The 18,367-nt window shown below is 34.5% G+C and overlaps 1 protein-coding gene and 1 non-coding gene across 12 annotated transcripts in view; both read right to left on the bottom strand.

The window, feature by feature from the left end:
• Window positions 1–18,367, bottom strand: part of MGAT4C (MGAT4 family member C) — a 725,092-nt gene that overhangs the window by 453,653 nt on the left and 253,072 nt on the right. The window lies entirely within an intron of this gene.
• On the bottom strand, window positions 8,313–8,385 carry TRNAQ-UUG (transfer RNA glutamine (anticodon UUG)). The gene has a single exon. It is a non-coding gene; the product is annotated as a tRNA-Gln (tRNA).

Genomic DNA, 18,367 nt, shown 5'->3' on the forward strand with positions numbered 1-18,367 from the left:
TAAATAAATTTTTTTTTATCTCTTCCATTTGTGGTCTCAAATCAAAGGTGAAAGGGCATTAAAAATTTAAAAACATATTACATAGCTTCTTACATATCAGGCATTATCAAAATTCAAATATTTCTGATAAATCCAGATGGCTATAATTGCTAAAGATTTAGTTAATTACAATTATTTTGAATTCAAAATGTGCACTTCCTTATAATTGATTTTAAATTACTTGATTTCTTCCTGCATTATTGATGTCATTAGCAAAACCAAGTTGCTACTAAGAAAATAATCCAAAGAATTAAGCATTGATAAATTAGCTTCTTAGGAGTATATACCTATGGACCATGTCATTCCAAAATTAATGCAGCATTTTTTATGCTTTGGCCAGGAGAGGAGAACCTGAATACAAAAATTGCCTTTATCAATGTTTTACACCAAAGTAACTGACTAGTCACGTTTAAAAGAAGAAAATAGTTACTTATTTTTATTGATAAATTGGTTTACAATATTTAGGGCTAGTGCACAAAAAGCTAATCAAATCTGTCCTTGTAAGAAATGGACTCTGATCTCCTATCAACCATATGGAATACTTTCATTTCTAGACAGTAACACTGGAAGCCATAAGACCTATCAGAGTTTTAGGATACTCTCAGAGTATGCTGGGCCCATTTTCTTAATACCAGACAACTTCATAAAGCTTCTAGGATGTACATGACTCAAGTTATTATATTTTTTCTATAAAAGTGCATGTTCTTTTCACAAAATATCTTTTCATGAAGTTTAACCTAATTGTGGCCCATCATTTCTAATCAGCACGGTGATGTTCATTTTTCACCTTCAACTCCTACAATTCCACAGAAATTCTTTACCTCAGAAAATGTGCCCTCATCATTACCAGGTTTTTAAAATGTTTTTTTTCTCATTAAATTCCCTACAATGTAAGTATCAAATCCTTTTCTGTTTTTGAATAATCTTTAGTCCAACCTCATATGAACATTTTATTCATCATTATGATAGACTTTTTTTCCCACATTTTAATTTATAAGTATCCATTCCTTTTTCTTAGTACAACACCACCATAACCTTCTTTGGGACATGTCTGTCCACTTGTTCCTATTATATACATACTGGTTGAGACTAAAAACCATCCCTGACTATGGTGATTGCCTCAGGATAGGCAGTCAATTTAATCAGGTTGTGTGTGTGTGGTATGTGTGTGTGTGTGTGTGTGTATGTATTTCAACACAGGAAATACATAAATTTAAACTGCAACAGACATATCACCTTTATGATGGGAGAACCTATCTCAGACTGAGCCTCAGTGAGAACAAAATAATCTCTCTTGTTCTTAAGGCAAAAATACATAAGCCATCATTCTCAGTTCTCTCCCACCCAACTCCCACTTTTAATGCCTTGGATAATACTGTCAGGCTTATTTGGAAAAATACAACAAAACTAACCATTTGTCACCATTCTACCCAATTAACCAATCAATGCTACCTTCATATTTTTGTCTAGACTAGTATAACAGTCTCCTAATACTTCTCATTTTTCTACTCCTAGCATAATACATTTTCACAAAGTAGCCAGAAATCAGAATTTCTGTTTGGACTATGATGCAGTGGCTTAGATTTAAATAACCTTCTCCCAGATATTTGCAAATGATATATTCGATAAAGGGTTAAATCCAAAATATATAAAGAACTTTTAAAACTCAACACCCCCAAAATGAATAATTCAATTAAAAAATGGGCAGGAGATATGAATAGACATTTTTCCAAGGAAGACATATATATGGTCAACAGATACATGAAAAGATGCTCAACATCACTTATTACCAGGAAAAATGTAAATCGAAACTACAATGAGATATCTCCTCATACCTGTCAGAATGGCTAAAGTCAACAACACAAGAAACAACAGGTGTTGGTGAGGTTATGGAAAAGGGGACACCCTCTTGTACTGTTAGTGGGAACGCAAATTGGTGCAGCCACTCTGGAAAACAGTATGGAGGTTCTTCAAAAAGTTAAAAATAGAAATACCCAACAATCTAGCAACTGCACTACTAGGTATTTACCCAAAGAATACAATAATAACAATTCAAAGGGATACATGCACCTCAAAATTTATAGCAGCATTATCTACAATAGACAAATCATGGAAATAGCCCAGTGTCCATTGATTAATGAATGGATAAAGAATAGCCCAAGTGTCCATTGATTCATGAATACATATACCACATATATACATAAACATACACACACACACACACACACACACACACACACACACACACACAGAATGGAATATTATTTAGCCATAAAAAAGAATGAAATCTTGCCATTTGCAATGATATGGGTGGAGCTAGAGAGTATTATGCTAAGTGAAATATGTCAGAGAAAGACAAATATCATATGATTTCATTCATATGTGGAATTTAAGAAGCAAAACAAAAAGAACAGGGGTGCCTGGGTGGCTCAGTTGGTTGAGTGTCTGCCTTTGGCTCAGGTCATGATTCCAGGGTCCTGGGATGGAATCCCACATCGGGCTCCCTGCTCAGCGGGCAGTCTGCTTCTCCCTCTCCCATTCCCCCTGCTTATGCTCTCTTTCTCTCTCTGTCAAATAAATAAAATAAAATTTAAAAATCTTAAATAAATGAGCAAAGAGGGAAAAATAAGAAAGAGACAAACCAAGAAACACACTCTTAACTATAGAGAACAAACTGATGGTTACCAGAAGGGAGGTAGGTGAGGGGTGGGTGAAATAGGTGATGGGGATTAAGGAGGGCATTTGTGATGAGCACAAGGTCATGTATGGAAATGTTGAATCACTACATTGTACACCTGAAACTAATATTACACTGTATGTTAACTAACTGGAATTTAAATAAAAACTTTAAAAAAATAACCCTCTCCCATGAGCAACTAGAGAAGTGAAATAAAAATACTTTTAAATTGGTTTGAATGCACCAAAGCAAATCTTCAGCCAGGAATAAAGATTCCAGTATCACAGGAAGAAGAGAAATACGCAGAAGTGAGTGGGGCACTTTCTTCTTTTTTCTCCTTTTAGGACTTGCCAATTTCTTTGGGGTGGGCCTAGAGACCAAATAGAAAGCATTCTGTTTTTTATCAACATATCCAAACTTACAGAGTGTATCTAAAGTTTAGAGGCAAATTTATAGCCTTAAGTGTCTGTGTGTGTGTGTGTGTGTGTGTGTGTGCACACGCACATGCATGACTTCCAAGAATGAATAGAGCAAATTAAAAACAAAAATGTAGAAGCAAGGAAATAATGAAGATCTTATCAAACTTATTTATATAATTAATAAACTCCTAGCAAGATAGATCAAAGAGAAAGAGAACAGATTATCAAAATTAGTAATGAAGAGAGCACGTAAATAAATATCCTACAGCATAAATGGATAAGAGATTATTTAAAAAGCCAATAATTTAAATTTTATATGAAATGGAAAAGTCCTTTAAAAAACATAATAAAACTGGCACAAGAATATGCAGATCATTAGACCTTTATGTATTTAAATATATATATTTAAATTAAAATCATTCCACAAAGTAAACTCCAAGTCTAAATTACTTTACAGTTGATCTTCTCAAACATTTGAGGAAGAAATAACCCATCGATTTCATATAAACACTTCAAGATATGATGAAGATAGGGTAAGCAGTTTATTTCTTTCAATGATGCTAATATAAACTATTTATCAAAACTGGATGCATCATTACAAGAAATGAAAATCTTTGGCCAATATCTTGCATTATATAAACATAAAAACCTCAAACAAATATTAACAAATTGCATTGAGCAAAACATAAAACTAATAATAGGTCACACTCAAATTTGGTTTTATTCCTGGAATGCAAATTTAGTTTATCCTTTGAAAAATCAGCCATAGTAATACATCAAATTGAAAGAATAAAAGAGAAACACAATAGAATAATTATAATAGATAAAGAAAAGTCTGTTGATAAAATTCAAATCTTTGTTATGATAAAATACTTTTTTTGTTTATTTTTGTTTTTTTTATTTTTTATGTTATGTTAATCACCATACATTACATCATTAGTTTTTGATGTAGTGTTCCATGATTCATTGTTTGTGTATAACACCCAGTGCTCCATTCAGTACATGCTCTCTTTAATACCCATCACCAGGCTAACCTATCCCCCCACCCCCTTCCCCTCTAGAACCCTCAGTTTGTTTCTCAGAGTCCATAGTCTCTCATGGTTTGTCTCCCCCTCCGATTCCCGCCCTTCATTTTTCCCTTCCTGCTATCTTTTTTTTTTTTTTTTTAACATATAATGTATTATTTGTTTCAGAAGTACAGGTCTGTGATTCATTGGGGAGGGTATGTGCTATGGTGAGTGCCATGAATTTTGTAAGACTGATGACAAAATACTTTTAAAAAAACCTGAGCAGATTAGAAACAGAAGGTACTTTCTTAACATAGACAAGTTTATTTAGAAACAAAAAAACCTTCAAAAAACATCATACTTCATGTGAACTCTTCAATACTTTCCCTATAACATCAGCAATGAGACAATGATGTCTAAGTTGAGAGACAATTCTCCATAGAGCTCTTCAAGACTACTTTGTGATGGATATTTGTATTGCAAATTACCTTGAAGAGAGTTCTGAAAAAGGCATATGCATTCACCAGATTTATGAAAAAGCTTCAGTACAGTGGGAAAGTACAGTGGGAAGAATCATCTCTTCAACAATGGAGCTTCTTTAACTGTGTATTCACATGAAAAAAAAAAATCTTGATCTCCACATCATCCTACATACAAATATAAATTCCCGGTATATGGTGTGTGAAAGTTTAAAAAAAGAGAGAGAGAGAAATTCTAGAATATAACATAGGAAAATATCTTCATGACATTGGGATGAATGCAAAGTCATAATTAGAAATCAAAACAATAATTATACAGGAAAAGACTGACAAATTGGAGATCATTAAAATTAAGATTGATCAAAGACACCATTAAAAGATTGAAAATAATCCACAGAAGGTATCCTTTAATAAAGGAATGGATACACAAATTATTTATCATTTGATGGATATGGAATATTATTGGGATGGAATATTATTCAGCAATAAAAGGAAATGACCTACTAAGCCACAGACTAAGAGGAATCTTAAATGCTGATTGCTAAGTGAAAGAAGCCAGGATGGAAAGGCTACACAGTGTATGATTACAACTATATGACCTCCTAGGAAAAGCCAAACTATGGAGACAGTAAAACACCAGGAGTTGCCAAGAGCTTGGGAAATGAAATACTCAATAGGTGGAACACAAGGGATTTTTAGGGCAGTGAAACTATTCAGTATGAAATTATAATGATGGATACATGACATGATGCATTTGACAAAATCCATAGAACTGTACAACACAAAGAGTGAACCCTAATGTAAACTGTAAACATTAGTTAATAGTGTATTAATATTAGTTAATCAGTTATGACAAATATAGAACACAAATACGAGATATTAGTCAATAGGAAAAACTTTGTGTTTAGTGCAGGGACAGGTATAAAGGGAATTCTGTAGATTCTGCTCCATTTTCCAGTAGACATAAAACTGCTCTAAAAAATGAAGTTTATTATAAAAAATCCATGGAGTGGGAAAAGATGTTTCCGATGTATATATTCAACAAAGAACTCATATCTAAAAACTCCTAATTAGTAAAAAAGTAAAAATAATTCAAAATATGGAAGAAATGTGCAAATGTACTTCAAGTCTAGACTATCCAAATGGCCAATAAACATGAAAAAGGTGCTGATATTCATTAGATATAGGGTCAATCAAATTTAAGTCACAAAGAAATGCCACTAACATATTTTCAGAATGGCTAAAATTAAAAATAATACCTAGCGAGGATATGGAATAATTGTCACTCTTCCCAAAAGAGTGGGAATATTCTTTCCATGAATACCTGCATACCCTGTTCCCTTGTTCCTTTCAAGCTTCTACTTACATATTATCAACTCGTAGTGGACTTTCTTAACAATCCTATTTAAATAATCTCCCATTCTCAATTTATATCTCCTTACTTATTTCATTTTTTTCATAGTTCTTACTACTTCTTGTCATATTTTTATGACTTTGTTCACTGCTCTACTCCCAGCTTCCTGAGCAGTAAACAGTATGTATTTGGCTTTCAATAAATAAAAGTTGAATGAATGAATTAATCAGTCAATCAATTGATGAGTGAAGGCAACTTGAATTGAGTTTTCTGTCACTTTCAAACTACATGTTGGTAAAATGAGTGATAAGTGGTGTCTGGGTGGCTCAGTTGGTTGAGTGTCAGACTCTTGGTTTCGGCTCAGGTCACGCTTCAGGGTCTTGAAATCAAGCGCCGTGTGGAGCTCTGCACTCAGTGCAGAGTCTGCTTAAGAGATTCTCTCTCTCCCTTGGCCCCTCTCCCCACTCCTGCTTTCTCTCTCAAATAAATAAATAAATACATCTTTAAAAGGAGTGATACAATGGTAATAAAAAATAAAATAATGATGACAATAATAGTGATAATAGCTGACACATGTAGTGCTTACTGTAACATATATATGTCACACACTAATTTAATCCTCAAAACAATCCTGAAAGAGATACAAATAGTTTCTTGTTTTATCAATAAAAGTTTTTATTTATTTTTATTTATTTATATTTATTTATTTATTTATTTATTTAAGATTTTATTTATTTATTAGGGAGAGAGAGAAAGCACAAGCAGAGGGAGTGGCAGGCAGAGGGAGAAGCAGGCTCCTCGCTGAGCAAGGAGCCCGATGCGGAATGTGATCCCAGGACCCTGGGATCATGACCTGAGCCGAAGGCAGACGCTCAACCGACTGAGCCACCCAGGCGTCCCAAAGTTTTGGTTTTTTTTTTTAAAAGATTTTATTTATTTATTTGACAGACACAGACATGGCGAGAGAGGGAACACAAGCAGGGGGAGTGGGAGAGGGAGAAGCAGGCTTCCCGCGGAGCAGGGAGCCCGATGCGGGGCTCGATCCCAGGACCCTGGGATCATGACCTGAGCCGAAGGCAGACGCTTAATGACTGAGCCACCCAGGCTCCCTATCAATAAAAGTTAAATTGAGGAATAAGGACAGTGGACTTTTTTTCACAAGGCTTATACATGGGGAAGCCTGTATAAAAATACAATCTAAGTTCAGAGTATAATCTTTTAATTATTAGGATACATCACTTTTCCCTACAGTATGGGGTGTTAAAAGAAGGATAATACATACATAGGGCAATAATCTAATTTTGTTAATTAAAGGACATCATGTCTTATCTGTATAAAAAACACAGAAGAGTGGACAATTCAATGTATGCCCCACTTAGCTTTCCAGTTCTCACTATGGATTAAGCATCTACCACTGATAATGTTTGACTGGGAATGGGGTTTATATCAAATTCTTAGAGAAACAAATTCTGGGTCCTTCCTAGAGAATATTTATTGCCTGTGGCTACTCTCAATTGTTTAGAGAAACAAAATTCTGGCTACATGTTTGCCTTCTGGCTTGATGCAAGCAAATACAAGTCATAATAAATTATGTAAGATAGTTTGCACGTACTAGAGCTTTCACATCATTACCTTTGTCAATGCAGGCAATGGTAAATAAAGCCCCAACACATTACCAAGAAAACTCCATACACCAGGTTGAATTTAACGTCCAATATCCAAAGATGATTAGGAAATGTTAAGTAAGACCAGATCTCGGGTCTACCCAAAATTCTGTTCTTATATAAACCACAGCTAGTTCCAGTGCCATATTTCCAGAAGCGCCACTTTTCTTTCCCTGAAAAATGCATTTTGTTTCCCACAGAATATCTGTAACAGCAATCATAGAGCACAAAATAAGGGATGTTAAATGATTAAACATACCTTGTCAGTTTTGTAGCTATTACATTTTTAATAATGTTAAGGAAAATCAGTAAAGGTCTTTGCCTTAATTATAATATAGGTTCATTTGAATGTACTAGAGATAACCTTGGATTATGCAAGGAAGGGATGTATTTCTCTATCATGTTAAATTTCACATATATGTAATTCAGGTGTAGTAAGGCAGCCTAATGTCTTTTCAGACTCAGACCCCTTCCAGCTTCCTGTTTTATTATCCCTAGGGAGAAACCCTTATACAAATGATCCAAGGTGGGGCTCTGCTCATAAAAATCCAGATTTCAAGCAAAAAGAAGAAAGAAAAAGAAAAAGAAAAATGAAAATGCCATGGTCACTTCTTGTCAATGACATATCCAAGATATTTTGGTTTTTGTTTTGTTCTGTTTTAAGTAGACTCCATACCCAATGTGGGGCTTGAACTCACGACCCAGAGATCCAAGGTCACGTGCTCTACCAACTGAGCCAACCAGGTGTCCTGACATATCCAGGATGTTTGACAAATCACTTGCCCCTAAATACTGACCAGAAATAAGCCACACAGTGACATCTAACTTCAAGGAAATTTAGTAGATATAATCTTCATTGTGAATAATCATGTATCCAGCAAAGGATCAGGACATTTACTATTTTAGAAAGAAGGTACTAGCAGCCTCCATTACAGTTGTCATGATGCAATTCAGTGGGAATTCATTTACAAGTCACACCTCAAATGGAGTCACTCTTCCTGTCAAGAGGAATGTACTGTTACATGCTAGATGTTAATAAAAAGATAACCCTACAGGAAAATATAGGTAAATTACAATTTTGCTCTGTTTTGTTCTGGCGAGCATACCATAATGTATAAAGAAGTTGAGTCACAATGTTGTACACTTGAAATTAATGTAACATTGTGTGTCAACTATACTCAAATTAAAAAAAAAAATTAAAAAAGATGTACTGTAAGCCGGCACTGCAGAAGAGCCTCTGCAGCTCAAACTCATTAAGTGCTATAAAATGTCTATATTCAATGTACTTCTAGAGAACTCATTAGGATATTATATTATGGTGCCATTTGGAGTTAGGAAAAAAATAAATGTGCATATAAATATTATTTTTAAAGCCTTGGAGATGAAAGAGGACAAGCAATTATTGGCAGAGATTGGGAATTTCTGAAAGGGGATCTGACTGAAGTACAGAATGTATTGTGACTCTCAGACCAGAATCAGCTAAAACTGAAGAATTCAAACATTAGAGCATTTTATAACAATCACTTAGGAAAGAGAAGTAGATAATAGTACAAACACCCTAACGCCAATTATTTATTGAAAATAATTTGATATTATAATAAAAACATGCTGATTTTGACTTGTAGTTCACTACATACAACTATATTAGGCTACAAGTAATACAAAGCCCAATTTTCAGTGGCTTAACCACACAGATATATACATTTCTTATGTACCAGAAAGTTCAGAATTATAGTCCAGTAGCTCCAAAATATCATTAATTTTCAGACTCTTCTTATTTTAGCTCAATCGTCTTTCACATTCAGTTTTCTTTTTTTTTTTAAGATTTTATTTATTCATTTGAGAGAGAGAGAGAGCAAGCGAGCAGTGGGTACAGGCAGAGGGAGAAGCAGGCTCCCTGCTGAGCCAGGAGCCAGACCTGGGGCTCAATCCCAGGACCCAGAGATCGTGACCTGTGCTGAAGGCAAATGCTCAACCATCTGAGCCACCCAGGCACCCACGCACTCAGTTTTCAACGTCCTGGTTGAAAAATGGTTATTTATTTCTCAAGGATGACCTTTGAGTTGGATAAAGGGAGAAAGAAAAGGTATAGCTAAGGAAAACGGGTAAAGCTTTCTTCTTAAGTTTTTTAATAGCTATTATTCCAAAATGGGTCAGTACTGTATAATACAGACATCCTTTAAAAAAAAAGAAGCTTGAGAGATGGGAAATTAGAGGAATACAAAGAAATGAAACTGTCTTGGTGGTTGGCTGGCCAATACACAATGTCTGCTACATTACAAGTTCTCTTTTTAAAATTACTATTATAGCAAACTATATATTTACACTTAGTTTCAACAAAACCCTTTTTTGTTTTTTATAAAATACTGAGATTAAATAATCCCTCTGAGTTTTGGAAGGAATACTATTTGATCCAGTAAATCTTGTCTGAAAAAATATAGTACAGATTCTGCTACTGAGATAGTGTGTGTCCTATTATTGTTCAGTTAATATCCACTCCTTAGCCTCATGCCACACACACACATACCTCCATGGCAAGGATATATTTCCCAGACCATAAACATTGAGCTTTGTTACATGACCTTTCTTTGACTTCATGCTAGGTAAAGTATACTTTTAAGTGCTTTGATTTGAGGCTTAGACATTTGACTTGTTTTACCCAATGGGATTTTAGTGGATGAGAGGCAACCCAAAGTTTAAAATGAGATGAGTGGTTGGATGGACTTGTTCTATAGTTTCCTGTAATTTACCATTAGAAGGATATTATTTGGCTTGTCACTTGTCCAAAGAAGATGAGAGATACAGGAAGCAAACCTGTACCCACTATTTGGTGCCAAGCCCATCTAAACCCTTAGGTGAGGCAGATTGCAGCCTACTTATAAATGAGTAAGTGATAAACGAAGCTTTGTTTTTGAAAGTCATAGAAAGTTTTAGTTATACAGCATTATTATGCCAATAGATGACTAGTTCTTCGGGCAAAACAACTAAAACAATCCTCCTAGAAATTGAACCCTAAAAATCCTAAAAATTGACTTAGTTGACTGGGGATGCTAAACCTTGAAACATTTGCCATATAATGCTCTGTATGCTAGCTGTTCATGTTTATTCTTACTTCTCTCAACAGAAAATTAATTTACAGATATCAACTAAAGTGATACTATACTTATTTGTATCTCCATATCCTTAATAACTCAATAAAATTGTAATACTTATGAAATAAGGTTAACTATAAAAACAAGAAATAAAATAGCAACCATTTTATTTAAAAATCACAAGATAGCCATTTAGAAGTATTCGGATTTCAAATATGGCAAGTAACAACAAGTAGTTACTACTGATTCATACCATATGATTCAAAATTATATTAAATATAAGAGTAAAAGTAGGTCTTCTACAAAGGAGACACCCAGGTAATGTGCTCAGATTGACTTCTTTATGTCATGAACTCTAAATGAGCTGAAAATTTTCCCTACTTGCAAGCTAACTAGCTAGCCTGCCACAGTTATGGGATGTTGGCAGAAAGCATGAGACTCCTGGGTCAGTGTGGTATTAGTGGCATTAGGATACAGATTTATGGAACAGAGTACAGAGCGCAGACATAAAGTCACACATGTATAATCAAGTGATTTTAAACCAATGTGCTCAGAGTAGAAAAAAGAATGGATTGTTGAACAAATTATGCCAGAACAACTGAATATCTTTAGGGACAAAAAAAAAAAAAAAAAATGAACCTAGAGTAGTGTTAGTGGAATGGTAGAATAAGGACCTCCTTTATAGCAGCAATGTTAATGCTGAAGAAAAGGTAAAAACCAACTTTTTCAGAATCCTGAAAATGAACCAGATTCTTGGAGTCTTTTACTCAAGAAAAATAGCAGAATATTGGGAAGATAGGTGAGCTCTCTGGCATTTTAATTTGTCCTATTCCCATTTCCCTCTCTCCAGCTTCACAGTAGATTTGAAAACCAACAACAAAAGCAATAGCCTGGCACTCACTGGAGAGAGCATAAATGGTTTGAAGTCTCCAAAAACCAAATCCCTCGAGAACTGTTATTACATGACAGGCAGGCAGTGCAAACAAAAAGTGAAGACTTAAGCAGAGCTGTCAACTGCCTAAGTGCTAAGGTGTGTATCAACGCATACACACAGAGCACTGTAGTAAAGTTTGGGAGAATTACTGATTCAAGGCGTTTAAGGGGATCTCTGTCTAATTATTAGCTGCCCACTATGATAACTGAGCAGAGACTTCTGTGGGCACATAGGACAAAGAATACAGACTTAACAGAATTAGGTCAATAAAGTCAGTAAGTACATAAACAGCAACAAACACCAGCACCACAAAAAACCAGCAACAACAACAACAGACAGTAACAACAATAAAACCTGGGGAGGAGGAATTCTACCTGAGAGTTGCCACATTATATTATTTTAAAAGTCCAGCTTTAAATTAAAAAAAAAAAAAGAGAGATGCATAGAAACAAGAAAATATGGCATATTCACATAAAAAAAGTCAATAGAAACTAACCCTGAAGAAATCAGACTTTAGACTTACTAGAAAAGATTTTGCATAAGCTATTTAAAATATGTTCAAATAACTAAAGGAAACTAAGTTTAAATACTAAAAGCAAATATGATAATAATATCTCACCAAATTGAAGAATATCAATAAAGACATAAAATTATAAATAAAAAGGAACCAAATAGAAATTATGATTTAAAAGTACAATAACAGAGATGGAAAAAAAATCCCTAGATGGGCTCAAGATCATATCTGAAGTGACAGAAAAAAGAATCCGTGAACTTGAAGTTAATTGAGATTACCCAGCTAAGGAATTGAAAGCTCAAAAGAAAAAAACACGGGGGCTGGGAGAAAAAGTGAACAGTCTGTCAACCTGTAGGACACTATCAAATGTAAGATATGATATGGAGGCCCAGATGAAGAGAGAAAGGCAAAAAGAGTAACTGAAGATATAATGGCTGAAATCTTCCCAAATTTTATTTAAAATCGTTAACCTATACATTAAAGAAGCTCAAAGAACTTTGAGTAGAATATAATCAAAGAATCCCAGAACTAGACTCATTGCATTTAAATGGTCTCAAGACAAAGACAGAGATAAATCACTCTGCATAAAGAGATCCACAACGTATTATTTTCCTATTGTTGTTATAGAAAAAATTGGTAAAACTTAATGGTTTAAAATGACACAAATCTATTATCTTATGTTTTTAAAAGTCAGACATCTTAAATTAATCTCACATGCTAAAATCAAGCTGTCAAAAGGCCTGAATGTCTTCTAAAGACTCTAGGGGAGAATGTTTCCTTGCCTTTTTCAATTTTTTTTATTATTATGTTAATCACCATACATTACATCATTAGTTTTTTGTTTTTTTTTTTTAAAGATTTTATTTATTTATTTGACAGAGAGAGACACAGCGAGAGAGGGAACACAAGCAGGGGGGAGTGGGAGAGGGAGAAGCAGGCTTCCTGCAGAGCAGGGAGCCTGATGCGGGGCTCGATCCCAGGACCCTGGGATCATGACCTGAGCCGAAGGCAGATGCTTAACGACTGAGCCACCCAGGTGCCCCACATCATTAGTTTTTGATGTAGTGTTCCATGATTCATTGTTTGCCTATAACACCCAGTGCTCCCTTCAGTACATGCCCTCTTTAATACCCATCACCAGGCTTATCCCATCCCCCCACCCTCCTCCCCTCTAGAACCCTCAGTTTATTTCTCAGAGTCCATAGTCTGTCATGGTTCGTCTCCCCCTCCAATTTCCCACCCTTCATTTTCCCCTTCCTACTATCTTCTTTTTTTTAACATATAATGTATTATTTGCTTCAGAGGTACAGGTCTGTGATTCAACAGTCTTGCACAATTTACAGTGCTCACCATGTACATACCCTCCCCAATGTCTATCACCCAGCCACCCCATCCCTCCCACCCCCCACCACTCCAGCAACCCTCAGTTTGTTTCCTGAGATTAAGAATTCCTCATATCAGTGAGGTCATATGATACATGTCTTTCTCTGATTGGCTTATTTCGCTCAGCATAACACCCTCCAGTTCCATCCACGTCATTACAAATGGCAAGATTTCATTCCTTTTGATGGCTGCATAATATTCCATTGTATATATATACCACCTCTTCTTTATCCATTCATCTGTCAATGGACATCTTGGCTCTTTCCATAGTTTGGCTATTGTGGACATTGCTGCTATAAACATCGGGGTGCACGTACCCCTTCGGATCCCTACGTTGGTATCTTTGGAGTAAATACCAGTAGTGCAATTGCTGGGTCATACGGTAGCTCTATTTTCAACTTTTTGAGGAACCTCCATACTGTTTTCCAGAGTGGCTGCACCAGCTTGCATTCCCACCAACAGTGTAGGAGGGTTCCTCTTTCTCTGCATCCCCGCCAACATCTGTCGTTTCCTGACTTGTTAATTTTAGCCATTCTGACTGGTGTGAGGTGGTATCTCATTGAGGTTTTGATTTGGATTTCCCTGATGCCAAGTGATGTTGAGTACTTTTTTCATGTGTCTGTTGGCCATTTGGAAGTCTTCTTTGGAAAAATGTCTGTTCATGTCTTCTGCCCATTTCTTGATTGGATCATTTGTTTTTTGGGTTTTGGATACTAGCCCTTTATCTGATATATCATTTGCAAATATCTTCTCATTTTTAAAGGTTACCTACATTCCTCCTTGGGTCATGGCACCTTTCCTCCATCTTCAAAGCCAGTAAATTAACTCAAATCATTCTCATGCTTCTGCATCTCTCTGACTCTCTGTTTTCTGCCTCCCTCTTCTACTGATAAGGACCTTTATGAGCATATTAGTCCCACCCTGATAATTCTGGATAATCTCCTTGACTCAATGTCAGCTGATAAGCAACCTTAATTTCATCTGCATTTTTAATTCCCCTTTCCTATAAAATCTAACATATTCATGGATTACAGATATTAGGATATGAACATCTTTGGAGGACCATTATTCTGTCTATCACATTTTAAATGATTAAAAGCTAATAGCTCATCATAAGCCATAGCAGCCAGAAAGCAGTGAGATGATATAATCAAAGTACTGAAAGATACAGCTATCAACCAAGAATTCTACTTCTACAAAAACTATCTTTTAAACATGACAGAATAATTAAGACAATCACAGTTAAGCAAAAACAGAGAGAATACATTGCTAGCAGACCTGCACTACAAGATACATAAAGGAAATCCTTGTGGCAGATATGAAAGGAAATAAGGCATATTCACATATTCAAAACTTTTGGAGATTAGAATGTGGACATCTTTGGGGGCAATTACTCTGCCTTCCACAGTTGGAAACTTCTTCAACCTCATAAATGTTGTCAATAGACAACCACAACTAACATATTTAATGTTAAAAGACTGAACACTTTCCCTCTATTATCAGGGACAAGATAAAGATATCATCTCTCACCGCGTTTATTAAACATTGTACTGAAAATTCTAGATAGGTCTGTTAAACTAAAAAAAATAAATAAGAGGCATCAAGAATGAAGAAGAAGAAGTAAAACTGTTCTCTATTTTCAGAAAACATGATCTTGTATATATAAAATTCCTCAAAATGCACAAAAAATTATAAGAACCCAAAAATAAGTTCAGCAAATTAGCAAGACACAAGATCAATTTATAGGAATCAATTGTATCTTATACATTAGCAAAGAAGAATCCAAAATAAGAAAAAAGAAAATATTCCATCAAATAGCATCAAAAAGGATAAAATACTTAGAAATAAAATTAAGAAAATTATTGCAAGACAGTACACTAAAAACTACAAAATACCATGGGAAAGATATTTAAAAAGATCCAAGTATGGATCTTAGACATGGAAATGGAAAGACATGTCACATTTATGGATCAGAAGACTTAATATTGTGAAGATGATAATACTCTCCAAATTGATCAGAAGATATAAAGAAATTCCTACCAAAACCCTAACCAGCTTTTTTTCTTTTCTTTTTTTCCACAAGTGGACAAGCAGATCCTAAAATTTACATAGAAATTCAAGGGATGCAGAACAGGCAAACAGTCTTGAAAAAGAATAACAATGTTGGAAGACTCACGTTACATGATTTCAAAACTTACTGGAGAAATACAATAATCAGGATGATATGGTATTTGCATTGAGATAGACATATGGATCAATGGAATATAATTGAGATTCCAAGTATAAACCCTTAAAGTTACACTCAATTGACTTTTTTTATGAGGGTGCCAAGATAATTCAACAGGGAATAGAATATTCTTTTTAACAAATAGCACTGGACCCATTAGATACCCACTTGCAAAAAAAATACAGCTGGACTTACTGAAGGATTCCAGCTTATATAATATTTTAGAAAAGGCAAATCTAATCTAGTATGATAGTAAATGGATGGTTCCTTGGTCCAAAGGCAGGAGAGAAGGCAGTGATTGTCTGTAAGGGGATACAACAAAACTTTCTGGTGGGATGAAAAGTTTTATAACTAGATCACGGTGGTTGCTCTGGTTCATGAACTGGTTAAACCTCATCAAAATGTTTACTTAAAATGTGTAAATTTGATTATATACAAATTAAACCTCATTAAAGTTAATAAAGATAACATGACCCTGTATGATATAGTTTTTATTTTCTATAAAATATTAACTTTATTTCTAGGAGAATAATACTGAGGAAATGCATTTGAAACATTTGAAAATAGAATAATTAATTTATATCTTTTTATAAGATCAAAAGTAAAGCAAGATTACCATTGTGTATGAGGTAATTATAATGTCAGAGTAAAGAATCCATGGCCAACAAAATGATCATTAATTTAAAACAGAGGTGGCTTCATTGTACTTACAATTTCATACTATTTCTCAAAAATAGGAAATTTTATATCTTTAAGTATTTAATAATCCTATTATATGTAATATTAGACTTTCTAGGAATTACAGATGTTCAATAGCTAGATTTAAACATATCTTGTTTCTTTCTCAGTATAAGAATACACAGTATTAAAATGTAATTTCTCATTGGCATAGAAAATGTGCTGGAAATAAAATGATTTTATAGTGCATTTTGTTGGTATTAAATATTTTTTTCATTTTACTAATGACTGCTAGAAAATTAATTTCACCAATAATTTAAACTTATACAAAAATGAAACAAAACACAAGTAATATGTTGGAATTTTAAGTTTGTCATTCTTAGAGAAATATAATCATACATCATCCACCCCTGGCCTCTGAAATACTCCCAATGATTTAAGACTTTGGCACATGCTTCAGACTTTTTATTCATATATTTATTTTCATTTCCACTACTCATTTAACTCTTTACTAACTTATGATTCTGGTAATCAGTTTTTGACAGTTGATAATGGAAGCTATCACATCAAAGCAATGTGAGCAATCTTAATTAATATTAAAAGGAAGTTCCAAGTAAAAGACATAAAACTCTCCTCCAGTTTGATAGAGACAAAGAGATAGGTATTAGGGTAGCAAATAAATTGTTTTTCTTCTCCCCCTTCTTTGGTTATCTAGCCTTGATCATGATCCAAAGGGACAAGTGCATTAAATATACCAACTTGCACTTGGTTCCATAGAATACCTTTTTCAATTTTAGATTATGCTCTTGGTGAGAAATGTCTCCCCTTGTGAAGTTTACATACAGTCTACCTTGGCGATAAGTGCCATTTTTATTTTTGGATAGAAAGCAATTTGCTGTAGTGAAGACCACACCATTACTAGAGTATGAGTGAGCACCAGTGTGAATAGTCAACTTTCTCCTTAGCCTCTAGGACACTGCAGGTAATGTAGTATGTCCTTTGGAAACTAGTCCCTTGCCTATTTAATCCCTAATTCCATACACCTGTTCTAATATCTAATAAAAATCATTTTTCTTTAAGAAAAGATTTAAGGACTATGAGCGCATGGCTTACTACTTCAGCATCAAATCAGCTCCACTGCCAATTTGCTCTTAAAAGACACCTCAGTCCTAATTCCCAACGTTTGTTTCACTGTCCACAATCATTCCTCCACCTTGCCTCCTAGGCCCAGTAGCTTGGTTCTTTTTGTATGCTTCTATGGCAGATTCTTCTAAATTAAAGGCCATATGTATTTGTTTTAGTTTTTCTCTTTGTACACAGTACACATTGTAGAGCTAGCACTGTTTTTGTAATACTTATTGAGTTACATAGCTGCTTATTGAAATAATCCTTTCCTTTAGAATTGGTCATTGCTGTGCTTGATCCATTATTTTTATGACTAGGGACCTGTCCTGAAACCTTTACTCTTTCAGTCCCTAGTATTACTAACCAACACTGACTTTTACCTAATAATCTAGATTTCTCCATATTGTCCTATTTTGATAGCCCCTCACAAATCTCAGGATCTGCACAGACTACTGTTTCATCCCACCTCTGCTCCAGTAAATGCTCCATCAGCCAAGTTCCTATATCATTAATCATGAACCAAAGATATATATTTCTTAGGAATAAATAATTATATTTCCTAGGGATGAATAGTATGCTGTTCAAAAGAACACTGACTCAGATGCTCAGTGAACTAAATGATACCTTATTTGTTGTATCCTTCAATTTCCTAAATTCTACTTTTCTAGAAGGTTAAATATTTAAATTTATGTAGTAGTCTTCCTTCCAAAGCATTTATTTAGACATATATTAATTCAAAAAAGTAGTCATCTTTCAACAGGCAATTTAGTAGTCT

Source organism: Halichoerus grypus, chromosome 6 (assembly GCF_964656455.1).
Source record: "Halichoerus grypus chromosome 6, mHalGry1.hap1.1, whole genome shotgun sequence".
NCBI lineage: Eukaryota > Metazoa > Chordata > Mammalia > Carnivora > Phocidae > Halichoerus > Halichoerus grypus.